Here is a 19,831-nt window from a genome sequence, read left to right as displayed (position 1 = left end):
AATCAAAGCCTTCTCATTTATAATTGAAATTCCATTTCAGCAAAATTCAAGGGCTTTTTGCTTAGGTATTCTATTTATTCCATTTTTAGTAGCTTTTTTAAAAATCTGGTTTTGTCTGTTTTTTGCGGGGGACGGTTTGGCCACACCACTTGGCTTGCGGGATCCTTGTTCCCCGACCAGGGATCAAATCCAGGCCCTTGGCAGTGAAAGTGCTGAGTCCTAACCACTGGTCTGCCAGGGAGGGAATTCCCTAAAAAATCTGGTCACAAAGTTTTGCATGAAAAACAAATGTGATCAATCTTTGTTAAAAGTTAAATTAAAATATTGACATATATATATGTGTCTACAGATGTGTGTATATACATTTATACATGTCTATGTACGTGTATGTACGTGTGTGTGTGAAAGAAAACAATTTTCCTTAAAATAAAATTATAGGCAACTTTTTTTAAGTTCATGAGCGTAAACTGCTGGATTTTGGCTTTGACTTAGGGCTCAGCTAAAATCAGGCCCAGGTCTTAACTTTGGGGACTGGAAAGGTCAGCAAAAAGTTTGGAGTGAGACCCCAAGGAAGCCAGCCTTGAACCACCATTCAGGGAAAGACAGTTCTCATGACCACCCTACTCCAAGTTTCCTTGCTTCTCCTCTGTGTTCTGCAACTCACCCCTCTGCCCTAACTATCATAATCTGGACTATTTTCCGGAGTTAATACTGTCTGGGGAAAAGAAAATATCAAGTGTCTCTCAGGCATCAATATTTCTGCAAGACTGCTCTGAAGTCATTAATTACTGACTTTCAGTCTGCCAAGTGCCTTCTAATACCTTTAATTTATCATCCCCAAAGTCCCCTGCTCGGGGAGGGGTAACATCATCACCCACAGAACTGACAGCCAGACTGAGATAATTGGTCCATCGTCTATCAGCCTATCAGCCTGTCATTGAGGACAAGAAGGAGAGACAGAGAGAAAGAAAGAGAGAGAGAGAGAGAGAAAGAGAGAACGAGCGCTGACCATGCTTCTGTGGACACTGTTTTAATTCCTCAGGCTCCTGGCTGCTCCTTCCACTTTTACCACTATTTAAAGATGAAAGAAAAGATACTCAGCTGAAGACCCTTCTGATTCCTGGACGGTATATCCTCGGGAGTATCTTTTAACCCACATCCCAAGAGGGCACCATAACACCCTAAAGTTGCTAGAATCTGGGAGGGATAAATTAGGAATTTGGGATTAACAGATACACACTACTATATATAAAATAAACAAGGACCTACCGTATAGCACAGGGAACTATATTCAGTTATCTTGTGATAACCTATAATGGAAAAGAATCTGAAAAAGGATAGATATATGTACATATATAACTGAATCACTCTGTTGCACACCTGAAACATTGTAAATCAACTATACTTTAATAAATAATAATAAAGTAGAATTAAAATGTTTGCTGGAATCTGTCCCATGGATGAGGGGAGCTTGGAAGAAGGAAAGAAGAAAGGGGGAAACTCAAGGTGTCAGTCTCATGGGTCACATTTCTCAAGGCCTCTGGATGAGCTTTTCAGCCCTAACTTCCATAAAACACAAGTACTTGTCTCTTTAAGGAAAACCTAACCCTGCCAAGAGGTGGAACAGCGGCCAGCAAAGCTTCCCAATGAAGAGTCTTCCTTGATGTCCCAACTCGGGACGGGGTGTGTGCCCACCAGCGTTGATCACTTTTTATATCCACGTGCTCATCTGTCTGTGTTCCTGCACCCCCCAACCCCCAACCCTGACTGTCAGCTCCCTGAAGACAAGGACTCTATTGGCCTTGCCTGGCATGAAGTAACTGTTCCATAAATATCTGTGGAACTGAACTGAATTTACATATTCTCCTTATCACATCAACCAAGTCGAGTATGCTCTTTTTTTGCCAGCATTTCGAAAGTTTCTGGGGATGTTTCCAAATAATTAAAGTTGCTCCCACTAGGCCTCAAAACTTGTTATCGTAACACTTTCTAAAATGCTTTGAATATTTCCTTGATTTGTTACCAAAATACAGCAGACGTTAACGTAACCTTTCCTTGATGCCCTGGGTGTATCCATCGGCTTGTGAGTTTGGCTGCTCTAAGAGAGATTTAAAACAGCTTCAACAAGAGAGCTAGTTTCTCTCGCATGTAACAATGCAGCAATGAACAGTCCAGGGTACCCGTGGTGACTCCACAGAGTTGGAGACCCAAGCTCTTTACATCTTTTGCTATAATCCCTGGGTGTTTCCCTGTCCCCTGAGACCGCATCCCAGCCCATGGAGAGGAAAGGCAGAAGGGCAGAGCTTCTATGACCTGGTACATCTCACTTCTGCTCCTGGCCCAAGGGCTACACGGCCACACCTAGCAGTATAAGACCCAGCAGCATGGTCCATGGAAAAGCTGAGGGTTCTCTTACTAAGACAGAGAAGGGGAAATTGAATAGCAGGGACAGCTTAGAGTGTCTGCCACAGTCATCTTTATAAATTGAATCATGCTACTCTACTGTGTCTGGTGGTTCCTGCAAGGACAGCTGAAATGTGCAGGACTGACAGCTAGTAAGGACCAGACCGCTTGAGGTTACTGGTTCTCTGTTCCTCAGTCACCACCAGCCCACGAGTCTGCCTCCTGAGGTTATGCATGTGTTTGCTTCTAGTGGCCCCACTCCCTAGTCTGCAGAGAATTAGGAAACCAAATCCAAATATCAGAGCTTTGTAGAATTATATGTGCTAAACACACACACACACACACACACACACACACACACACACACTCAGATGGGAGGTGAGTAGAGGTGGTTAATAAGCTAGGCCCTGGAGCTTGGTTGCGTGGGTTCAAATTCCTGCTCTACCACTCACTGTCTGTGTGACCTTAACCAAGTCACTTAACCTCTCTCAGTTTCTTCATCTGTAAAATGGGAATACTAATAGTTACTTATTTCGCTGGGTTGTTATGAGGGTTAAATAAGTTCCTACACAGAAAGCATGTTACCTGGCATACAGTAAATGCCCAGTAAGGGAGAACTATCATTATTAATATAAAATAAGTTACTGATTCCACAGACCAAGTGAGTGTGGCAAAGACCCTCCTCTGAATTGAGCCTTTTGAGCTTTATGGCAGCACCTTCGCTGCTCAGAGGCTCTCTCCCCTCACTCCCAGGCTCCGGCCTGTGTCCCAGATGGCTAAGGCCGCTGGAAGCCAGAGGACCAGAGAAATGGAGTGTCAGTGTGAATTGGAATCAGCTTGAATTTTGATATGTTTTATCTCACTCACATCCTGCATGCATTTTTAATGGCATCTCAAAGACGAGGGCAGTAAGCTGATAGCAAGTGCAAATTGCATTAATGTTGGGATTCCTAATTCTGTGTTTACTTTTCCACTCTCCAGACATCCTTACAGACAGACAGTGGCCCCATTTCAGGAAGGGATAATGGAAATCTGTGTTAATTTATTAAATACTTATTGCGGAAAGGGCTTCTCATATGTCTCTAGACCAAAGCCAGAGTGACTATCTCCATCCCTAAAAGCCCAAACGACAAGAAAGAAGGAAGCCGCAGGGAATTCGGATGCTCTCACGAGTAAGCTGATTTGATTCCCAGGAGGCACAGCCATCACAGGATGCCGGCCTTTGCGGCATGTGTTCTAGAAGCCAACACACTTCTGCATCTCCAAATCGCACATATAGGCAGGGGTCTGCCCATATACCTTTGCGAAAGGGTAAGGGGGTGATGACAAACTTACCTGTAGAATACACGCACAAAATACAAAACAAAGCAAAGAGGGGAGTTTCCTGGTGATCTAGTGTCTAGGACTCAGTGCTTTCACTGCCAAGGCCTCTGTTCAATCCCTGGTCGGGGAACTGAGATGCTGCAAGCCATGTGGCGTGGCCAAAATAAAAAAATAAAAATAAATAAAAAAGCAAAGAGAAGTAAAACCAATATCAACATAATGCACCTTGATGGCAGAGCCATGTGCACAATACTTAGTAAGACACAGAGTCCCTGATTCTCACAGTGTAGTGCTGGTCTTTGTAACTGAAATTCTGATCAATCAGGGAATGCCAAAGCCTTAACATTTCCCATTTTGATGTGTTCCAAGGCACTGGAGAGCATTGTCTCATGTTATCCTATATCCTCTCTTTTTACATTTTATTTACTCATTTTTCAATAGGAAATGCATTTATATAGCTTGCAAAATCAAAAACTCTAAAAAAGTGTACAAGGAAAGCCTCCCTCCCACTGCATCCCTGGTTGGGACAGACCCCACCTCCATCCACTCCTGGCAGAAACCACTGTTCTTCCTTACGTATAGCCCTTCCAGAGCACTACAAGCAAATATGGATGTGTGGTTTTTTTCCATCCTTTGTACACAGTAGTAGCATACAATCACACTATTCTTTTCACTTTTGGAGATGTTTTCATAGCATTACATATAGAATTTCTTTAGTCCAGACTCTCTCAAGGAAGGAAAAAACACTCCACAGGAACCACTGCCCTTGGTCAACTCTGATAGGAGAATGGATTCTTTCTCTTTTTAATTGAAGTATAATTGACTTACAATATTGTGTTAGTTTCAGGTATACAGCAAAGTGCTTCAGTTATACATATATTTTTTCAGATTATTTTCCATTATAGATTATTATAAGATATTGAATAGAGTTCCCTGTGCTATACAGTAAATCCTTGTTGCTTTTAGGTATTTTAGATATAAGTTTGTTAATCCCATACTCCTAATTTATCCCTCCCTCCCTTTCCCCTTTGGTAACCATAAGTTTGTTTTCTATATCTGTGAATCTGTTTCTGTTTTGTATATAGACTAATTTGTATTATTTTTTGGATTCCACATATAAGTGGTATCATATAATACTTGTCTTTCTCTATCTGACTTACTTCACCAAGTATATTCTCTAGGTCCACCCATGTTGCTGCAAATGGCAATGTTTCATTCTTTTTTATGGCTGAGTAATATTCCATTGTCTACATACCACATCTTCTAAAAGACAAAAACTCTAATTCAAAAAGATACATGCACCCCAATGTTCATAGCAGCAGTATTTACAATAGCCAAGACGTGGAAGCAACCCAAGTGCCCATCAACAGATGACTGGCTTGAGAATGGATTCTTAATTGTGCAGCCCCTGGGAAAGCTACCCAGACACTTCCCCCAGTGAGCACTGTTGGCTAGTCAAGCACACTGCCGAGCCACAGGTCTGGGCTCCTTGACACACTCTCCATATGTCTTACCTGCCCTTCCCTCCCCTCACAGCACCAAATCATCTCAGGCCCATGACACAACCCCATCACTCACAACCACGCTTAAATGAAACTACTTAATCTTCAGCTTTTTTACAATACACATGCTCTTCTTCTGAAATGAGAAAAATGTGTAATAAATACTACTTAAAAAAAAATCAGTATCTAAATGACGGTGCTCTGTTATACATGGCCTGCAAGTTTTGAGTCCTTCTCCCCACTGTCTAAAATGAATACCTCTAAATTCATCCTATTTCTGATGCATTTCACAGCCAGTTGCAAATATCAGAACGCTTTAGCCCTAAACAGTTCAGCATGCGTATCATCAACTAGATTCAATATTGCTTTAGTTTTTTTTAAAATTATACACCATAAAATGTTTTTAATTGAAGTATAGTTGATTTACAATGTTGTGTTAATTTCTGCTATACAGCAAGGTGATTCAATTATACATATATATACACTTTTTCATATTCTTTTCCATTATGGTTTATTACAGGATACTGAATATAGTTCCCTGTGCTATACAATAGGACCTTGTTGTTTATCCATTCTACGTATACTAGTTTGCATCTGCTAATCCCAAACTCCCAATCTATCCCTCCCACACTCCTCTCCCCCTTGGCAACCACAAGTTTGTTTTCTATGTCTGTGAGTCTGTTTCTGTTCACCATGAAATGTTTTGACATGAGTTTTGACAAACACCTACAATATCTCGGTTAGCCAAGGTAGTGATGTTGTACACTTTTCTATCTGCCAATCAGGTAAAGAATGCTCTGCTAGGGGCTGCAGCTGAGATGATGAGAGAAGATCCCATCAGATTCAACATTAGTGGTAAGTAGAGTCTTGCTTTAGCTGAAACCAAAAATGCATTTGTAGGAACAGAGTGCACAGAAAAATGCCACTCTCCAAGGTATCAAAAATGGTTCCAGGACTTCCCTGGTGGCACAGTGGTTAAGAATCCGCCTGCCAATGCAGGAGACACGGGTTCGAGCCCTGGTCCGGGAAGATCTCACATGCCGCAGAGCAACTAAGCCCGTGCACCACAACTACTGAGCCTGCGCTCTAGAGCCCGTGAGTCACAACTGTTGAGCCCACGTGCCACAACTCCTGAAGCCCATGTGCCTGCAACAAGAGAAGCCACCGCAATGAGAAGCACGCGCACCACAACAAAGAGTAGCCCCCGCTTGACGCAACTAGAGAAAAGCCTGCGCGCAGCAACAAAGACCCAATGCAGCCAAATCAATCAATAAATTTATTTTAAAAATTAAAAAATAAAATGAAGGGGAAGGAGGAGGAATCATTCTTTAAAAAAAAAAAAAGGTTCCATGTATCAGCTGGGAAGGGTAAGTGAGAGGCATGAAAAACTCATAGGATTAAAATCCAAACAGAACCCATAGAGATCAGAAACCCTGAACAGGGTCTGACTTAAATAGTCTGGGGTACTTAACAGGTTATTTATCTCTACCATCACCTTTTCTACGTTCTTAGCACCTCCTGCCCCCCAACCACAGGTTATTTTATGTACCTCTGACTATTGCTACAGGTGGCATGCAAAGGTGTGGTTAAGAAGTCATGGAAGGACTTCCCTGGTGGTGCAGTGGTTAAGAATCCGCCTGCCAATGCAGGGGACACGGGTTCGAGCCCTGGTCCGGGAAGATCCCACATGCCACGGAGCAACTAAGCCTGTGCGCCACAACTACTGAAGCCCGTATGCCTAGAGCCTGTGCTCCGCAACAAGAAAAGCCATCACAATGAGAAGCCTGCGCACCGCAACGAAGAGTAGTCCCAGCTCGCTGCAACTAGAGAAAGCCTGCACGCAGCAACAAAGACCCAACGCAGCCAAAAATAAATAAATATAAATTTTTTAAAAAGTCATGGAAAATAGTCATGGGATAATTGACTTGAGATGTCACAACCTAATCCATTGTGTCAAAGAAAAGATCTGTTAATAGAAGATGCATGGCGTCTAGAAGCATAAGGTCTAGAAAGGAGAAGACCAAGGGTCAAGAACGCAAGAGTTGGGACCTCCCTGGTGGTCCAGTGGTTAAGACTTCGCCTTCCAATGCAGGGAGTGTGGGTTTGACCTCTGGTCAGGGAGCTAAGATCCCAAATACCTCGCAGCCAAAAAACCAAAAACGTAAAAAAGATGCAGTATTGTAACAAATTCAATAAAGACTTTAAATATGGTCCACATTAAAAAAAAAAAAAAAAAACTAATGAAAAAAAGAATGCAAGAGTGTGTCTCCAGTCCTGTCCAGGGGATAGTATATGCTAAGTTTGGCCCAGGTGAACATTCCAGTTGGATTTGCAGGCATGCATCTGGCCACCCGAGGTCAGTGATGTCAGCCACTAAGCCATCATCCTACTCACTCCCCTTGCTACCTTGTTCTGCTCACCAAGGACGCTTCTAAGACATTTGTTCTCATTCCCACGGGAGACAGAATGCAATGGCCATCTGCCTCAAGTGTCTGATCCACTTGGCAGTTCCATGTCTCCTCGTTCTGGCTTGTGTAGTAATCGCCTGTGAAGTGGGCCAGCATGATCCGGGCACACTCAGTTGTTTTTTTTTTTTTTTTGGCCGTGCCACATGCCTTGCAGAATCTCAGTTCCCCAACCAGGGATTGAACCCGGGCCTCCACAGTGAAAGCCTGGAATCCTAACCACTAGGCCACCAGGAAACTACCCAGATATTTTAGTTTCTGGATTTGCAATCCTGAGAACCAAACTGTAAGCCCTGGTGCTATCATGTCATTTGGAAATCCTGCCCAATCGGCCAGCGGACTTCCGCTAGCTCACAATGCTATCTTGACTCTCTATAGCTCTAAGTGCCTAAAACAATAGGAAAACCAGTAATATTTGTAATCTCCTTGTCCATATGGAAATTCAAAGGTGGATTCTAATTGCCTTCCCTCTTTCCCACTCTTCATACCTGGTCCCCTTGATCCTTTTACTCTCTCCCCCTCCCACCCCAAAACACATATATACCCGAAGGGTCCGAATTCCAGGCCAGTTGGTTCTACACAGTTTCCCCTTGAGGGCTCGGCATTACTGAAGGGGGTCCTTTCAGCCCTTCACGTCCCACATTCACTAAAGGAATCTCAGTCCTTCAGAGCAAAATTTCTCCAAGACAAAGAAAATTTCATCCCCCAAAAAAGATTTATTACAAAAATTTCAAACATAAAGAAAAGTTGAAAGAATTTTCAGTAAGCACTCATATACACACCACTTAGATTGTACAATTGTTAACATTTTCCTATATTTGCCTTATCACCTTATCACACATCTATCCCATCCATCAATCCAATCCATCCAATTTTGGGTGCATTTCAAAGTAAGGTACAAATATCAGGACATTTCACTCCTAAATATTTCAGTATGCATATCATCAACTAGACTCTATTTGTTTAGGGTTTGTTTTTTTTTCCTAGCATTTTCCACCCTTACTCTTGTTAACAAAAATAGTTCAACTCTTCTTGCATGTTTAGTTGTTGTTGTTGTTTGCAAAATATATCTTTGGCAGCACATATACTAAAACTGGGATGAAACAGAGAAAATTAGCACAGCCACTGCACAAGGACAACATGCAAATTCTGTGAAATGCTCCATGTTAAAAAAAAATACTGTGATAACACCTCACAACCCACTAGGATGGCTACTATCAGAAAAACAGAAAATAACAAGTATTGACAAGGATATGGGGACCCTTGGTGGGAATGTAAAATGGTACAGCCATACTGTGGAGAACAGTATGGTCATTCTTCAAAAAATTAAAAATAGAACTACCTTATGATCCAGCAATTCCACTTCTGGGTATATACCCAAAAGAAGTGAAAACAGGGTCACAAAGAGATATGTGTATGCCCATGTTCATAGCAGCATTATTCACAATAATTAAAATGTGGAAGCAACCCAAGCATCCATCAACAGATGAATGGAGAAGCAAAATGTGGTCTATACATACAACGTAGTATTACTCAGCCCTTAAAAGGAAGGAAATTCTGACATATGCTACAACGTGGGTGAACCTTGAGGACATTATGCTACAGTGTGGATGAATCTTGAGGACATTATGCTAAGTGAAATCAACCAATCACAAAAAGATAAATACTGTATGATTCTACTTATATGTGCTACTTAGAGTAGCCCAAATCATAGAGATGGAAAATAGAATGGTGGTTGCCAGGGGCTGGAGAAAATGGGGGAACAGGGAATTATTGTTTAACAGGTACAGAGTTTCAGTTTTGTAAGAGGAGGAGTTTTGAATATGGATGGTGGTGATGGTTGCACAACATGAATGTACTTAATACCACTGAACCATACATGTAAAAATAGTTAAGATGGTAATTTTTATGTGTTTTTTAACCACATTTAAAAAAACTGGAAAAATTACATACTGGGAAATGTTTTGACATGAATTTTGACAAATGCATACAATAGCATAACCCAACTCCTATGAGGAAAGAACATTTCCATCATGCCAGAAAGTTCCCTCAAGTCCTTCCTAAGTCTATGTCTGCTCTACCCTCAGAGGCAACCACTTTTTTAAAAATCAGATTAAAAAAATCAGATTAGGGAATTCCCTGGCGGCCCAGTGGTCAGGACTCGGCGCGTTCACTGCCAGGGGCCGGGTTCCATCCCTGGTCAGGGAACTAAGATTCCACAAGGCTCATAGCACCACCAAAAAAAAAAAAAAATCAGGTTAAAAAATTATTTTCCCTGTTCTAAAACTTTGTAGAAATGGAATCATGAAGTATGTATTCTGTGGAAGTCATCTTTTCTTTTTCTCTTTTTTAAATATCTTGATCTAATTTATTTTATTTTTATTTATTTTATTTATTTTTGGCTGCTTTGGGTCTTCCTTGCTGCACGCGGGCTTTCTCTAGTTGCAGCGAGCAGGGGCTACTCTTCGCTGTGGTGCACGGGCTTCTCATTGCGGTGGCTTCTCTTGTTGCAGAGCATGGGCTCTAGGCACGCAGGCTTCAGTAGTTGTGGCACGAGGGCTCAGTACTTGTGGCTCACGGGCTCTAGAGCACAGGCTCAGGAGTTATGGAGCACGGGCTTAGTTGCTCTGCGGCATGTGGGATTTTCCCGGACCAGGGCTCGAACCCGTGTCCCCTGCCTTAGCAGGCGGATTCTTTTTTATTTATTTATTTATTTATTTATTTATTTTTTGCGGTATGCGGGCCTCTCACTGTTGTGGCCTCTCCCGCTGCGGAGCACAGGTTCCGGACGCACAGGCTCAGTGGCCATGGCTCACAGGCCCAGCCGCTCCGCGGCATGTGGGATCTTCCCGGACCAGGGCACGAACCCATGTCTCCTGCATCGGCAGGCAGACTCTCAACCACTGCGCCACCAGGGAAGCCCAAGCAGGAGGATTCTTAACCGCTGCGCCACCAGGGAAGCCCTGTGGAAGGCTTCTTCCATTCAGCATGTTTTTGAGATTCATCCATGTTGCATATATCAGTAGTTTGTTATTTTACTGTGCTAAGTTGTATTTCATCACGTGACCATACCACAATTCTCCTGTTGATGGACACCTGGACGGTTTCAAGTTCTTGGCTAATCCAAGTAAAGTTGTTATGAACATCCATGTACAAGTCTTTTTGAAAATGCATGTTTTCATTTCTTTTGGTTAAATATCTAGAAGAGGAATTGCTAGGTCATGGGATGATGTGATTTTTTTTTTTTTTTTTTTTTGGTTGCACTGGGTCTTAGTTGTGGCAGGCAGGCTCGTTAGTTGTGGCACGCGAACAGTAAGTTGCAGCACGCATGTGGGATCTAGTTCCCTGACCAGGGATCAAAACTGGGCCCCCTGCATTGGGAGCACAGAGTCTTAACCACTGTGCCACCAGAGAAGTCCTGATGATATAATGCTTGGTAAGGTTGGATTTAGGTCTACCATTCTATTTGTTTTCTCTGTCTCTATTCCTCTATTTGTTCCTCTATTCCTCCGTTCCTATCTTCTTTTTCCATTTTAACTTCTCTATTGGCTTTTTAACTATACTTTGTCCTCTTTTTTTTGAGGTAAAATTTACATAACAAAATTAACTGTTTTAAAATGTTCAATTTGGGGCTTCCCTGGTGGCGCAGTGGTTGAGAGTCCGCCTGCCGATGCAGGGGACACGGGTTCGTGCCCCGGTCCAGGAGGATCCCACATGCCGCGGAGCAGCTGGGCCCATGAGCCATGGCCGCTGAGCCTGCGCGTCCGGAGCCTGTGCTCCGCAACGGGAGAGGCCACAACAGTGAGAGGCCCGCGTACCACAAAAAAAAAAAATAATAAAATGTTCAATTTGGTGGCATTTAGTACATTCACAATGTTGTGCAACCATCACCTCTGTCTACTTCTAAAACATTTCCATCATCCCAAAATAAAACTCCATACTCATTAAGCAGTCACTACCTATTCCCCCCTCCCTCAGTGCCTGGCTACTGCCAATCTACACTACCTCTACGGATGTACCTATTCTGGACATTGTATATAAATGGAATCACACAACATGTGGCCTTTTGATTTAGCTTCTTTCAGTTAACAGAATGTTTTAGAGGTTCATCCACATTGTAGCATGTATCAGTACTTCATTCATTTTTAAGCCTGAGGAATATTCCATTGGATGTATATACCACATTTTGTTTATCCATTGGATGTATATACCACATTTTGTTTATCCATTCTTCTGTTGATGGACATTTGTGTTGTTTTCACTTTTTGGCTATTGTGAATAGTGCTTCTCATTGCATTATTTTTGAGTGTTTGTTCTACAAGCAGCTATTTTCAAGTGTTTTGGTTTCAGGCCCCCTTTACACTCCTAAAAAGTATTGAAGACCCCCCCAGAGAGGGGTCTTTTATGTGGGAGATATAGATAGATAAAATTAAACTAAAAATTTTATTTATTTTTAATTAAAATAAACATGAAAACCATTACGTTTGCATAAACAACATATTTTTATGAAAAATTTATTTTCAAAAATATATTGAGAAGAGAGGCAATGTTTTACATTTTTGCAACTCTTTAACAGCTGGCTTAATAAAAGACAGATGGATGCTCAAATCTACTTCTGTATTCAATCTGCTGGGATATGTTGTTTGGGTTGGCATATATGAAGAAAATACACCTTACAAACATACGTAGTTGGGAAAAGCAGGACCTTGAAGCCTCCTGAATGTGTTTGAGGACCCCCAAAGTCTTTGTACCGCACTTTAAGAACCACTACTCTAGGCATTATGACATATATCCTTAACTTTCCAGAGTCTACCTAGAGTAAATATTATACCACCTCATGTAAAATATAAGAACTTTGCAACTGTATAATTCTTAGTCATATATATTACATAACATAAACGACAGGAGCAATTAAAAAAAACTATACAATTGCAAAATTCCTTTGCTTTAAACAGTTAAATGTGTTTTAAATAAACTGAGGGAAAAAGATAGCCTTTTATATTTATTCACAGTCACCATCCCCAGTGTTCTCCATTCACCTAAAGACTCGACTTTCTGTCTGGTAGTACTACCCTTCAGCCTGAAGAATTTCCTTGTGGTGCAGTTGGCTGACAATAAACTCTCTTAGTTTTTTGTTTTTGTTTTTGTTTGGTTTGGGTTTTTTTTGGCCCCGACGCACAGCTTGCAGGATCTTAGTTCTCCGACCAAGGATCAAACCCAAGCCCAGCAGTGAAATCGTCAAGTCCTAACAACTGGACATCCAGGGAATTCCCACACTCTCATTTTTGTCTTTAGCCTTAAAAGATATTCATCTGAAGTAAAGCATTGTTCCATCAAAAAAAAAACCAAAAAACAAAAGGGCCTCCCTGGTGGCACAGTGGTTAATAATCCACCTGCCAATGCAGGGGACACAGGTTCGAGCCCTGGTCCGGGAAGATGCCGCAGAGCAACTAAACCCGTGTACCACAACTACTGAGCCTGTGCTCTACAGCCCATGAGCCATAACTACTGAGCCTGCACACCACAACTACTGAAGCCTGCGTGCCTAGAGCCCGTGCTCCACAACAAGAGAAGCCACCACAATGAGATGCCTGCACATCACAATGAAGAGTAGCCCCCGCTCGCTGCAACTAGAAAAAGCCCGCGCGCAGCAACAAAGACCCAACACAGTCAAAAATAAAATAAATTTTTTTTAAAAAGTAAACACAACAGGAAAACAAAAAGATATTTATGCTGCATATGGCATTCTGGGTTGATAGTTTTTTTCTTTCAGCACTTTAAAGATGACTTTCCAATGTCTTCTGGCCTCTATCGTGACTATCTCTTTAACATAATTTTAAAATGTTACAGGCTAACACTCTCTTATCTCTTTCTCCAACTTAAACAACAAAGCTTCCGAAGGAGGGACGGTGGGAGGAGCCATATATACATACATACATTTTTCATTATGCTTTTGTTTAAGGTTTGAGTTTTAAGATTTGAGCCATGATACTAAGGCTGTTAGATGAGATGAGGGCCTGTATGGATAGTGTTTAGCACTCAAATACGGGCCAAGGTTCAGGACTTCAGACATTTCCCTGCAAACACCCTTACTCATGCCTGCCCCCTCCCTCCATCACACTCAGATGGCAGAACTGCAGCCCTAATTACACCCAATAATCCATCTGCTCTGTGCTTGCACCTGAGCAGCTAAGCATGGATGGAGAAAATCCCATTGTGCTGATCAGTCTCAGTGTAAATCGAAACCTCAAATCTTAAATGAGCGGCCAATGCTACCAGCTAATCCTACCGCACTTCCCTAGTAAATCTTCTCTCTTTCAAGACAGGAATTTCACCTCTTCACCTCACTGCATATTCATTAAGGAAACAGATGCTTGAAGGTGAGTCCTCCCTTGCCTTCCCAAGATCCACTGACCTATTGCATTTGTATCCAGAGCTCCTCCTCTTATTGTAATGGAAGGAGTGTCCTTGCTTGTGGCTGCAGACTATCCCTCCACTTTGTACTGAATTTTTCAATCCCTTCAAGTCCTGAAAAACTCAGCTACTGAAATGATCCTCTCATTCTCTTGCTTTGTCAGTTTCTTCTCCATACTGGATCATACCCATCTGCATACAAACAAGACTTAATGTTGCAGTTCTTAAAAATAAATATGCTGGGGACTTCCCTGGTGGTCCAGTGGGTAAGACTCTGTGCTGCCAATGCAGGGGGCCCGGGTTCATTCCCTCGTCGGGAAACTAGATCTCACATGCATGCTGCAACTAAGAGTTCACAGCTAAGAGCCCGCATGCCGCAACTAAGAAGCTTGCATGCTGCAACTAAGACCCGGCACAGCCTAAAAAAGTAAACATGCTCCCTAGAGCCCACAGCTCCTTCCAGACTCTACTTTTTTTTTTTTCCTGCTTCTCTTTTTCTGAAAAATCCCTCCAAAGTTGTTTCTATTTCCTGTCTCCACCTTCTCACCCCCGCTTCTCACTCCAGCTGGGCTTTCCATCCAACCATCCCACTGAAACTTCTCCCACTTTGCCCAATCCATTCATTAGGTCTCTGCTCTTATCTTGTTCAGCCCTCAGCAGCACTTGATACAGCTACTCCCTCCTACCTGAACATCATCTTCTCTTCCAGTGTTCCTCCTGACCCCCATGGCTTTCTCAGGCTTCCGTGCAGGGGTCTCCTCTTCCAGCTCCCCAGAATACAGGCCAGGACATGACTCTCCTCTCTTCTCCTCCATCCTGCTCTTCCACTAGGTGCTCTCATCCAGGACCACCAATGTACCAGTGACTCCCAAATCTATAGCTATAACCCTGATCTTGCTTCTGCACTCCTGACTTTTATATCCAACATTGAGTGACATCTCCACTTGGATGTCTAAACTTAATGTGTCCAAAACAAACTCTTGATTTCCCTTCCACGGACCTGCTTCCCCAGGCTTTCTGAGGTCAGTGAATGGAAACACCACCTACCTAGTTTCAGGTCAGAACTTAGAAATTGGTCTTTTCTCTTTCCCTGCATCCTATCCATCAGCTACATACATATATATATGCATGTATGTGTGTATGTATGTGTATATATATATATATATATATATATAAATGGTAGCTCTATCTCCACATATAGCCTGAATCCAACCACTTCTTGTCTCCACTGCTGCAGTCCTATCACTTCTTTCTTGGAAAACAACATCCTAATATGCATTCCTGCTTCCCCTCTTGTCCCCACAGTTCATTCTCTCCCAGGGTAAAAATCTTTCAAAAGCGTAAATCAGATCATGTTGCTCCCTTACTTAAAACCCTCTAATGGAACATTTTATCTGTAAATATATATTCTCCCTGTCTGTGTCCTCTATAAAAACCTAGAAACAATGATTAAACCAGTAGCAGTGAGCATCCCCAGCACCCAGTTTGTAGTTCTGAACTGTGGTTTCCCACTAAAAGTAACCAGGATTTTTGGAAATGGCTGATTTCAAGTCTGGGGTAAGAAATGTCTGGGGCTGGCAAACTTTTTTCAAAGGGCCAGACAGTATTTTAGATTTTGCAGGCCAAGCAGCAAAATCAAGGATATTATGTAGGTACTTATATAACCATTTAAATGTAACCATTTAAAAATGCATAAGGACAAACCCGAGCATTGCGACCCTCGAAGGTCCACTAATCCTTGAATTTCCGATCCCAGGAGGCTCCGACCCTTCCACCCCGCCATCTGCTCTCCCAGCTCTAGCTGGGTTCCCGAGAGCGCCGGGCGCCGCTACCCTCCCCCGCCGCTGGTCCTTACCACCTTCGCGTCTCTTAGCAACAGGCCGACGCAACCTCCACCCTCCCTAGACTCCGGGTGGGGAGGAGGGGAGCGAGCACGCATGCGCCCAAGGAGCTCCCGGCTCCACCCACCCTCTCCGGGAGAAAGAGGAGATCACTGGAGCACCCAAGCCCAAGGGCCTGGTCCCAAGCCAAAGTCTGTGTCCACACTCTTCCCACAAGTCCTCTACCACACCCTTGGCCTGGTAGAGGAAAGGCAGCAACAGCACCACCATGGAGCCTGGTAGAAATACAGAATTTCAACCTCACCCCAGACCTACTGAATCAGTGTCTGCATTTTTAACAAGATCCCGGGAGATTCCTATGCATATTAACGTTTGACAAGCGTTGCTTTCACGATAAAGCGTTGCTTTATTTAAGGCAAAGCCATAAATAAATACATCGGGGGCTTCCCTGGTGGCACAGTGGTTAAGAACCTGCCTGCCAATTCTGGGGACATCCCTGAAGCCGATCCCTGGTCTGGGAAGTTCCCACACGCCGTGGGGCAACTAAGCCCGTGTGCCACAACTACTGAGCCCGTGTGCCACAACTACCGAAACCTGCGCGCCTAGAGCCCGTGCACCACAACAAAGAGTACCCCCCGCTCCCCACAGCTAGGGAGAAGCCCACACACAGCAATGAAGACCCAAAGTAGCCAAAAATAAATTTATTAAAAAATTAATAATAGGGGTTTCCCTGGTGGCACAGTGGTTGAGAGTCTGCCTGCCGATGCAGGGGACGCGGGTTTGTGGCCCTGTTCGGGAAGATCCCACATGCCGCAGAGCGGCTGGGCCCGTGAGCCATGGCCGCTGAGCCTGCGTGTCCGGAGCCTGTGCTCCGCAACGGGAGAGGCCACAACAGTGAGAGGCCCGCGTACGGCAAAAAAAAAAAAATTAATAATAAATACATAAAAATAGGAACACCTCTTGTAGGTTGAACTTTTAACCTAGACCCTAATAAACAGCCTTTATGATTTACAAGCAGAAGTTCCCACAGCCGAGTTCCTTATGCTTAGCAAGGGTGAAAATCCCCTCGTGTCTCCTCTGACCCTCCGTCCAGGACGGAATGCATCACTGACCTCAGGTTCCTGCTCCAAAGTCAATGGGGAAATCAGGAAGGCCAATTTCCATTCCCACTGTAAAGGCATTACTTCTTATGAATAATGTGGAAAGAGAAGCCTCCAAGAATGGGCTCCTTGGGCTTGCCAAGATAAGTAAGTCAGACAGCAACATAAGGGCAATTCCAGCCCCAGGGAAGGCAGTACCCAAACCTTGCTGAACAGCTCCCAGGAGACAGACCCCATTTCCATTTTAAACCCCCAAACGAAATTTCTATTATAATTAAGACATACGAGAACTCCTAAGAGAAGTTCTGAGGTCAGTAACTTCCCACTCTGGTGAGTTGTCTCCATATTCATCTATCTTGGGAAACTGCAGAACTTAAATTTAACTTCCTCATCAGATGACAGTGGCAAATCAGAATAAGCACATCCCAATCCTAGAAGAACCACTTTGCTTCACTGGGGAATATCAAAAAGAAGAGACTGACTCACCAGAGGACACCACATTCCAAAAAAAAAAATCATTTTTAATGGCAAGGACAAAATAACAAGATGGGGGGGGGAACGTTCTTCAAACAGGAAACAACCCAAAATACCCATTTCTAAAAGTCCATGATACATACTACAACATGGATAAGCCTTGAAAACATTATGCTAAGTGAAAAGAGCCAGTCACATAGAACCATATATTGTATGATTCAATTTATATGAAATGTTCAGAATAGGCAAATCTTTAGAGATAGAAAGTAATTAGTGATTGCCTAGGGCTGGGAGGGATGCGGGAATTGGGGGTTAATAGCTAAAGGGTATGGGGTTTCTTTTGGAGGTGATGAAAATGATCTCAATATTCTAAAAGTTAGATAACAACTCTGTGAATGTACTAAAAGCCATTTGAACTGTGCACTTTAAGTGGGTGAATTGTATGGTATGTGAGTCATATTTCATTAAAGCTGTTTGGAAAAAAAAAATCCATGGCTCCACTCTAGATCCACAATAGTCTAAAAACATGGAGTTCCTACTATAATGCAAAGACTTTCTGGGCAAAATCTGAAGGAGAAAAAAAGGTGACGTCAGTACTGGGTAGAGGACATTACTAGATTTCTCTAGCAAAACACTCCCATCTCAATTTGGGGAAGAATTCCACAGTCTTGTCTCGAGATCATGAATCTCACAGAAATCCCCATCTGGCTTTAGGTTCCTGTTCCAAAAATACTGGAAAAACCAACAGGCAAAACACTTTCAAAACAACACCTTTAATCTACGTGGGCAAGGGAAGAAACAGAGGATCACAAGATAGATGCCATGGGTTCTGTCAGAATACAAAGTCAAGAATTCATTATCACTATAGAAACTCAAGTCCAAAAAAAGACTACACATTTCCCAAGGAAACTGTCTTCAAAGTCCCTGAAAAACATAACTCACAAAGAATGGTGGCCAAAAGAGCTCAGCTGGATGGCTGAAGCCTTAGAGGTGATCACACTGACCTCAGCTCTGCTGCCCCTATTGTGCTTTAACCTTATCAAATTCTCTTCTCTACCTGCTTAATTTCCCACACCAAGAGCAGAGGGTATCAAGAGAAGCCCGTGAAGAATCTGGCTCCACCCACAAATGCTTGTGTTGGCCTCATGGTCACAGCTGTTACCATGGAGAGTAAGACAGAAAGGGAGGTGGAACAGGTGTCTCTCTTACCCTAAAGCAAAACACAAAACCCTAGGGCATTGGGAGGCTCTGAGAGAGAGAGAGAGAAAGAGAGAGAGAGAGAGAGAAATCTCTTCAGCAATCATCCAACAGCTTCGACCTGCCCTGATGGCCTGGAGTCTCTCTAATCCCCAGGCACATTAAAAGACCAAATGTTATTAAGCAATCAATAATGGAACAGATGCTGCTTGGCTTCTGTCTTCGCTAAACTCCTGCTCCAAAGGGCCTGCTTCACTCCCTAAGAACAAAACGGCCATTTCCAATGCCAAGGGCAAAAAGAACCAGGAAGTACACAGCACACTGTCTGACACATAGTAGTTATCAATAAATATTAGTTGAGTGACTCTTGAATGAATGCTGATATCACCTCCCTTGGCCATCTCTGCCTTCTTCCCTCAGCCTGGAAACACACACACACACACACACACACACACACACACGTATACATACACCACACAGAGTTGAATCCACACCTTTTCACTGCAACTGTATTTGTAACCTTGCAAAATTAATAAACATAACTGTATAAACAACAAGGTCCTACTGTATAGCACAGGGAACTATATTCAGTATCCTGTGATAATAAACCATAATGGAAAAGAATATGAAAAAGAATGTATACATATGTATAACTGAGTCACTTTGCTGTACAGCAGTAATACAACACTGTAAATCAACTATACTTCAATAAAAAATAAAGAAAAATAAAAGTAACATGTAAATGAAAAAATTAAACATAATTATCACTGCTATAATATATATTTCTGGAGAGCAGGGATTTTTGTCAATTTTTTTTTTTTTTTTTTTTTTGGTCTGTGCCCTGTGGCTTTCAGGATCTTAGTTTCCCCACCAGGGATCCAACCCCGCCCCAGCAGTGAAAGCTCCAGAATCCTAACCACTGGACCACCAGGGAATTCCCTGTCAGTTTTGTTACTAATGGACCTTAAGCGCCTAAAATAATGCCTGGCACACAGTTACCTCTCAATGAATATTTTTTGAAGGCCAAATGAATTAAGGGCCTACTGTGTTCCAGGCCGCTTGTGTTAGATGGACTCTGGCAAGCGCCTCCTTCCCAATCACCTCCACGCGGA

Source organism: Leucopleurus acutus (genome assembly GCF_964270905.1).
Source record: "Leucopleurus acutus genome assembly, chromosome: 10".
NCBI lineage: Eukaryota > Metazoa > Chordata > Mammalia > Artiodactyla > Delphinidae > Leucopleurus > Leucopleurus acutus.
Note: the sequence above shows the minus strand (reverse complement) of the source record.